Source organism: Rhinolophus sinicus, chromosome 17 (genome assembly GCF_057876585.1).
Source record: "Rhinolophus sinicus isolate RSI-liver-muscle chromosome 17, RSI-T2T, whole genome shotgun sequence".
Classification (NCBI taxonomy): Eukaryota; Metazoa; Chordata; class Mammalia; order Chiroptera; family Rhinolophidae; genus Rhinolophus; species Rhinolophus sinicus.
In genome coordinates, this window is record NC_142517.1 from 152,379,963 (window position 1) to 152,389,241 (window position 9,279).

Sequence of the window (9,279 nt, forward strand, 5' to 3'; positions counted from 1 at the left end):
GGAGGAACAGAGCAGGCCAGCAAGAGATTTCCTCATGCTACTTAGAACGGTGTGCAATTTAAAACTTATGAATTGGTTATTTCTGGAATTTTCCATTTAATATTTCAGACTGCAGTTGACTGTAGGTAACTGAAACTGTGGAAAGCGAAACTGTGGATAATGGTGACTACTGTAGTTTGTGACCCTAAAGCAGATTTTTTTTTTTCCAGCTAATTGATTATTATAGCACTTGAATCCACCCCCTTGGCTTAATTTTCATAATGTCTCTCTTAAGTGAAGTAGCTTAGATATTTGATCTTAAAATGTCATTACAGGAGAAGATAAAAATGCCATAGAGACATGAAAAAGTCTGTGAACATGAGGCTATTAGAATGTGCTATATATGTTAAATATGTCTAAGAGTCAAAGCAAAACATAGCAATCGTCTATTTGGAGAAATAGAGTACAGAATTTATCAGTGTCATCCCACTGATGGCATGAGAAGAAAGGTCTTAAACAGTCAGCTGGCTAGAACTAAAGGCCACATCACGAGGATGAGAAAATTGCTGAAAATGATGGTGTGTGAGATGAAATGATCATTTCCTTTTTGACAATTATGGAGTTAGGATAGATAGTGTGGGAGGTGTAAGGGTTACAAAGAGGATTAGGTGTAAGAATAACAAGGCAGAGTGGGAGGATAGCATTTAGTGCAGATGGTGATGTAATGTATTGTGTCTATATTGTAGGGTTTAAAACTGGCTGAAGGGATGATTTTAAAGTTGATGAAAATAAACCCTTTCACATAATCTTTATCTTTGATAAAGATATCACCTTTTTATCAAAATTAGAAATGGTTGACTCATTTATGAAGTAAAACACATTTTGCCCATATTGATAAAATGAATGGATGGCATGGATGTTTATGGAAGTCTAAGGCAAGTGTTTGTACCTGTTCTGAGTAAATCTGTATAACCCCTATATACCTAACCACGGGACTCCCTCTTTTCTAACTATTGCTTGGTATAGCTATAGCCTAAAAAAATAAAATAAAACATATTGTAGAGCAAGTTGGGTAGAATGCAGAAGAAAATGCAGTTTTCTTGAATAAGTTGGCAGTGACACCATAGCACATTAGGATATTTCCCACATAAGTTTCATAATTTCACAATACACCTGTACTGTCTACAAACAATCAAGTGCTCCGTAATAAAGAAGTCTGAGTGATCCACACTGATTGCTGCTGATAAAACATGCTTCAGCAGTATATTTATTCCCAGAAACATCTAATCATAAACTATCAGGAGGGATAGCTTTCTGCTGACAGGAAAAAGCCCACTTTCCTGGGGGCATTGCGTCTGTGACCCAAGAACACTGCGTGGTGCCTTGCCAAAGCAGGCGCTCAATACTATTTACTGAATGAATGTGTGAATGAATGAGAATTGCACACAGTGGGGTAGTCCCGTAAGTAGACTAGCAATAGTCATGCAAGTGGCATCATTTGAAGGACTTTACGAAGGCCATTTTGCTGCAATTTCGGATCCCCATGATCAGCATCACATTGCCCTAACACTGCACGTTAGAGGTTCTCGCGATGGGTTAAGGCACTGCTTTCTATACGATTCCTTATTATTATTATTTTTTAAAAAAACCCTCAGAAATAGGTAATAAATTACCTGTGGTACATGACAGCGCACAGATTTATACATCAGAAAATTTCCCGCATAAAAATTGAAGGGAAGTAGTGAGGGTGGGGGGAAAAAGGAGAGAGGTATCATAAGCATTTTGGTGGGGAGAAGAAAGGAATTCCCTAGCAGGTCTGGCCCTATTTGTTACCTTAGATAGGTGGTATGAAAATCTCTAATCCTTAATGGGAAGAAAAGGAGAGGAGGAAAATAATCACAGAAAAAAAACCTACTTTGTTATTTTTATATTAGACAGGAGTCCAAGAAGCTAAGTTCCTATGATGTTTTTACACAACTTGAGGAACATGGCCACAGGCAATTCCTTGAATATAAGGCTTCATGTTTTAGGCCATGTGACTTGATATTGTGGCTATAAGAGACTGGGACCAGGGATTGCTGCTATAGTCAAGACACCCGTCTGGCTGCCTGCTGTGTGATCTGACCTGAATAGACACTCGCCATTGAATGGTGATTAACTCAGGAAAGGAGAGTCCTCTCCGGAGTTTTGAATTCTGGACAAACGGAAGGAGAGTCAGTAGAGAGAAAGGCAGACAGAGGGACACTGAGTTACACGAAGTAATTAGTTCATTAAACAAATATTGAATATCTGCTATGTGCCAGGCACTATTCTAAGGTATCAGAGTGAACAGACGTTTGCCTTCATGGGCTTACATTCTAGTTGGGGAGACTGGCAATAAATAAAGAGTAGTTATCTAAGGTTATTTCAGGTAATGATAAATCCAGAAAGAAACATAAATCAGAGAAGGGACTAGAGGTTTTTTCTTTTTTTTTTGGATTGGGTGGTCAAGAAAGGCCTCTCTTAGGAGGTAGTTGAATAAAGAGACCTAGATGACATCAGGGAGAAAGACATGAGAGCATCGGGGGGAGAAGTGTTTATTGGCAGAGAAAAGCTCTGAGGCAGGACTATTCCCTTCATGTTTGAGGACCAGCAAGAAGAAGGCCAATGTTTTTGGAGCAGTGGGAGGTAGGTAATGAGATTGGGAAATATGCAGGGATCAAATTATATAAAGCCTTATAAGTCATGGTGAGATACTTTGTTTTATTTTAAATATGGTGGGAAGCCACTGGAGGGTTTTGAACAGGAAAGTGACATGAAATGATACGCACTTTGACAAGAGCTTGGTGTGCTGTGTGGAGAATTGACGGAGGGAGAAAGAGTGAAAGTTGATTGCAGTCGTCCAGGAGAGATGGTTGTGGCTGGTATTCACTGTGGAGGTCATGAGAAGTGGTTGGATTCAGGCTATATTTGGAATCTAGGGCAGTCAGGATTTGCTAATGGTTTTGTTGTAGCATGTGAGAAAGACAAGACCTAAGGATAACTTAAAAAATGGTAGTTAGTGTAAGACAGGCAATACATACCTGAGGCAGGGGAGATCATTCGATGAGCATGTTATCAAGGCTACTAGTTGGTTACTGGAGCTGTTATTTGGGCTTTAAAATCGTTGTTGTATCCTGAACAACAAGGAGCTGGTTTTACACTTCTCCATGTTGTCTGGTTGTGTAGTAGCTGAGTCAGTGTCTTTCCTGAGTTTTCTTTCTTCCCTGCGTATTCTTGCAGTAAATCTGCATCACCCCAGTGCAGCTATATTCCCTGCAACATAAAAAACACTAACTAATGTAGCTTTGCTGAGTGCTCCCCAGGTTCACATAAATATTATTGATGTTTATAATGCTTAATCCAAAATCTTGGCAGCATTATCAAGCATGAAGCTTTAATCTTAAAAAACTCCGGTAGCTCAGTTTAATCCTAATGTTTCATGTCTTATAATGGCTTTACAAAGTAAATTTAAAAATGCTTGAAATTAAAAAAAGATCACGTGAAAAGCAACATGCCATGATGGTTTTCAAAATTATTTAGTTATGGTTTTCAAAATTATTTAGTAGTATGTTCAATACCCTGACAATATGGTAATCTCCTTAGGTACAGGAACTATATTTGTTCCCTGCTATATTATTAGTGGATTGCCTGGTACCCGACAAACAATAGATGTGCAACAGATTTTATTTTAAGGAATGAATGAATTAACGTATGCCAACACTTCATTTGTACTGTTTAATTTATATATAGAACATATCGCTTTTTCCCCCCAGGGGTATTCTGAGAAGTTTAGTGATTTGGCACAAAACTTTTTTATACACAATGTAGTCAATTGATTTAAAAAGAAGATAGAATTACAGAGGGTAGATTTCAACTTTTAGGAGTTGAACCAGAAACTGGGTTTAAAATATAGATGTCATTTGTTTACTTGGAAAGAACTCCCAAATTTGTGTGTGTGTTACATAAAAATAAGCATGACTAGCCTAAGAAGATTTTTTTTGTAACATCTGTGTACACATTATTATTAGCAATGCTAATCCAAGAGCTTAATCATTGGCGTAATACCTGTATCACCACCAGATGCAAGCTTTCTGAACCTAGCAGTAAATAAATGATTTTGAATAATTTTAGTATAATTTTAAAAAGAAACAAAGTGTAAACATTTTTCCCCAAGTTAATTCATTAGTCTGAAGCTAGACCCTTTAAAAATTAATATTTTTAAAATGTGCAAATGTACCATTGTGTTTCTAAATTACAGTTTTCCTTTCATATAAAACAAAAATAAGTATCTGTGAATAGTAGTTGTCATGAAAACAAAATTTTAGTGGATGCACCAACATAATTAGAAAAAGATACAGAAAGATTATCAAACAAACTCAATCCTGAAGGCAAGAAACTAACTTTTGTTAAAAATTGAAACCTACCCCCCAGCCACATCTGTCAATTAAATGTTTTGTACACAGGCTTGCGATAAAGTAGGTTGTGGAGACTTAAATTGAACTTGTAAAAGTATAGTGAGTTACGAATATAAACACTGTTCTGTGGAATTGGCCCACAGTTTTTTATGTGTTTTTTCCCCCCTAATATTTGGTTTCTCCTAGTAGAACCAAGGGATACGTTGTGGGGAGGAAGGCTTTCCTTATATCAGTTTCAAAAGGTTAGGTTTAAATCATTGCAAATTTCCTTAAGTCATTAAGACTCTATTATATTTCACTTTAAATAATTTTGAAGTTATTTACATCATCAGTTTGTACTTCCTGGTAAGTATCCAGTTTTCCCAGCATCACTTGTTGAAGAAACTATCCTTTACCATTGAATGGTCTGGGCATTTTTGTTGAAAATTAGTTGACTATACATAGGATTTATATCTGAATACATCAATTCAATTCCATTGATGTATACAGTCAGCCCTCCTTATCTGAGGGTTTGGCATCTGTGGATTCAACCAACCGCAGATCAAAAATATCAAAAGAGAAGTTTTATTGTTGCAGACCTGTACTGTGTACTTAGGCATATGATGGTTACCTCTGTACTGAACATGGACAGACTTTTATCCCTTGTCATTATTCCCTAAACAATACAGTATAATAGCTATTTACATTGCATTTACATTGTATTACATATTTTAAGTAATCTAGAGATGATTTGAAGTATGCGGGAGGATGTGGTAGGTTATATGCAAACACTGTACAATTTTATATAGGGGATTGGGCATCCTCAAATTTTGTTGTTCATAGGGATCCTGGAACCAACCCCCCTTAGATACTGAGGAACAACTGTATGTCTGTCTTTATGCCTGTAGCATACTGTTTTGATTACTATAACTTTGTAGTAAGTTTTGAAATCAGGAAACTTTAATTCTCCAACTCTGTTTTTCTTTTTCAAGATTGTCCTATTTGAGGACCCTTGTGATTCCATATAAATTTTAGGCTAAGCATTTCTATTTCTGCAAAAACGGTTGCTGGGATTTTTAGGAATCACATTGAGTGTGTAGTTCATTTTGGGGGAGTATTGCCATCTTAAAAATAGTAAATCTTCTAATTCATGAACACAGAATGTTATTTTGTATTTATTTAGTTGTTCTCTAATTTATTTCAGCAATGATCAATAGTTTTAAATGTAGAAGTCTTGCACCTGACTGGTAAAATTTGTTCCTCTTTATTTTATTCTTTTTGCTGTCATTGTAAATGAAATTATTTCTTAATTTTCTGTTTGAATTGTTTATTGTTAGTGTATATAAATACAACTGATTTTGGAGTGTTGATCTTGTGTCCTGCAATTAGTTTATTAATTAACTTTTTGTGGGATTACATTGCAGATCATTAGGAACAAGTGGTCTATCCAACTAATGGTCCCGACTCAATTGATTAACCATACCAAAAAAAAAACCAAAAAAAAAAAAAAAACCACAAAAAAAAAAAAAAGGAAATTGGGCCTCTAATTTATAGTATATATAAAAATCAACTACAGGTGCATAAAAGACAAATGTGAAAAACATAACTTTAAAAGTTTAAAATAAAAGATAATATTTTTATGACTTTGGTATAGGGAAGAATTTCTTAAACATAACTAGGAATGTTAACCATATATAAAATAAAAGATTAATAAATTTGATTATAATAAGATTAAGAACATAAAAAGAAACTGAAAAGACAAAGTATATCCTGGGAGAAGACATTCACAAGACAAAAATCGGCATTGTGTTAGTATCAAAAGTACGCAAAGGTTTACAATTCAATAAGACAAAATAAACTATTTTAAAAATAGTGAACATTTCAGAGGAGATATGAATGCCAGGGAAATTTACGGAGAAGATGCTAAATTAGGTTATGTCATTGTAATATATCATATTATCGTATGTTATTATCATAACAATGTATCATTGATTTAAATGCAATATTATTTTTATACCCATTAGTTTAATAAAAGTAAGTCTGACAGTCCAAAATGTTGGTAAGTATGTAGAGGAATAAGAACTTTTATATACAGCTGATGGGAGTACACTCCCTTTGGAAAAAAACTTTTAAATTCAAAATTGAACACATACATATTCTATAACCCACCAATTCCATTTAAGTATAGGTTTTAGATCAACTCTTGCACAAGTACCCCAGGATATATGAACAAAAATATTGATAGTAACATTGTTTGTAATAGCAAAAAATGAAAACAAGCCAATTGTTATTTGACAGGAGAATGGATTAAGAAATTGTCATAATTCATAGAGGAAAAACTGAGGGTTGCTAGATGGAAGGTGGGGTGGAGAAATGGGGGAAGGTGAGGGGATTAGAAAGCACAATCGGTAACCACAAGATTGCCACGGGAATACGAAAGTCAATTTGGGGAATGTAACCAATGATGTTGTAAAGATTTTGTAGGGTATCCGATGGACACTTGTCTCGTTAGGGATGAGATGATGTAGATGCCTGATCACTGCACTGTACACCTGAAGCTGAAGCTGAACAATAATGAATGTCAACTACAATTTACATACACACACACACACACACACACACACACACACACACATATCCATATACACATGGGTGAAACTTTTTTTTAAAGAGAGGAATAGTAAGTGGGATAGAGATTACTTTGAGGGAGGCAGAGGAACACAAAGATAATTTGAATACTATCAGTAATATTCTCATTTTAAAAATTTGTGGTAGGCTCATATATTGTACTGCATCATGTATCAAATATATCACAGTAAAAACTAAAAGAATGTGAAATATTTCTAGTGAATGATAGATTGCATTCTTCTTTATGAATATTTATTCACTGATGAGAATGAAAAATAATATTCTTCCTTTTAAATTCCTTTTCTTTGATATTGAAAGTATTGTAATAGCTAAATAGCTGAGATGATGCTACTTTTAATAGTTCTTTCATTGAAAAAAAAAGGTGATAATTCTGTTTCTCCATCTGGATAGACTAATGTGCGTTTCCTAATTCCTTTTCCCCAAGCCATCTAAAATGGAATGGTCTCTGAGAGGCCATACCTGATTTAAATATTTTAATGGTCATTGGAGTGAAACTTGGTAAGGATTGTATTTCATATAGAATTCATTCTGCAGTACCTTAGGATGAATTTTATGTAGGGGGTAACAGTGAGAATATATTTATTAGTCTTTTATTACTGTTTCATTAAGGATTTTTTCACCTGACATATTTTAGAAATGTGTAGTTTTACAAACTGTTTGAATATAATCCCAAGATAATAATGTGATGCACGTTCCTCCCCCCTCCCCCCATAAAATACAGACCCAGGATCATTACAAAAGTCTTCAGAAATGATGTAGAAACCAAGTAAAAACTATGTAAATTCTGTTCATTTGATGTAAGGCATAGTTCAGAGAAGCAGTCATCAAATTCTTATATGGTACCAGTTCTTTCATTCATAACTGGATGTGAATAATGCATTGCCACAAGATACGAGCCAAATTTGTTCCTAAGGATCTCTAAAAAAATAGTTTAGACTTTATTGTGGATCTCAATTTCTAATTGTGTCAGGGTATTGTAGACTATTAGATTAGCAAATAAAAAGGGTAAAGAGATTCCTAGTGTGTATATATTTGTGTGTATGCACACACACATGTGTGCTGGCTCTAGACAAAGTTGTGAAGCAGGCAAAATTTGTCTTTAGTGTTTAATGAGTCTCCCTTCCCCCTGCCCTTGATCCATCTTCAAAGTTTGGGTACAATTTGTATCAGTTTCTGGTTTATTCTTTCAAGATTTCTTTGCAAATTAGTCAACACACACACACACACACAGATTCCCATGTTTCCTCCTTTCTAACAAAATGGGTAGCATGTTTTGTGTCTTGCTTTTTTCATATAATATGCCCTGTCGATCACTTCATGGTAGTACAAAGATTTTCCTCATTCTTTTCTGTGGCTGGATGGTATCTCTATTTGCTGGGTGTATCATGGTTATAACTGTTATTTTAAAAGGATATTTGAGTTGTTTTCAGTTGTTTGGTATGACAACTAATGCTGCATTTCATAGCCTTGTGCATATGTTGTTGCATTTCCTAAAGTGTACCTTCAGGGAAGGTTGCCAGAAGTGTGACTGCTGGGTTAAAGAGTACACACATCTGTAATTTTTTTTTTTTTATATTACCAACTTGTTCTCAATAGAGGTCATATCATTTGCACTCTAACTACAAATGTTTGAGAGTGCCTGTTTTTGCACAATCCTCACAAGAGTGTGTTGTCAAGCTTTTGGATTTTTGCCAATCCGATAGGTAAAAAACAAATCTCAGTGTAGTTTGATTTGCATTTCTCTTATGAGACAGGTAGAGCATATTTTAATTTGTTAAGGTTTATTAGCATTTTTGTGTGTGTGAACTATTATTTTTCTATTATATATATTTTTTGTCATTTTCTTCATTTTTCTAGGTCCTCTTTGTATATGTCATATCTATATGTACATACACATAAATATATTTTTTTGCCATGTAAATTTATTTTGTATTTGTAAAGTCAAACGTGTCAGTCTTTTGTCTTATGACTTCTGGATTTTAAGTCAGAGTTAGAATGGCTTTCCCATGCCAAGGTTATGAAGGTGTTTGACCATAATTTCTTCTAGTACTTATATGGTTTCAATTTTTATATTTAGACTTCTGAGCCATTTGGAGTTTATTCTGTACTGATCCAATTTTATCTTCTTCCAAATGGTTATCCAATTGTCCCAGCATTATTTATTAAAAATCTATTTTTCCCAATGATTTGATATGTCACTTTAATTATATACTAAAATTTGAGATGTACATGAGTC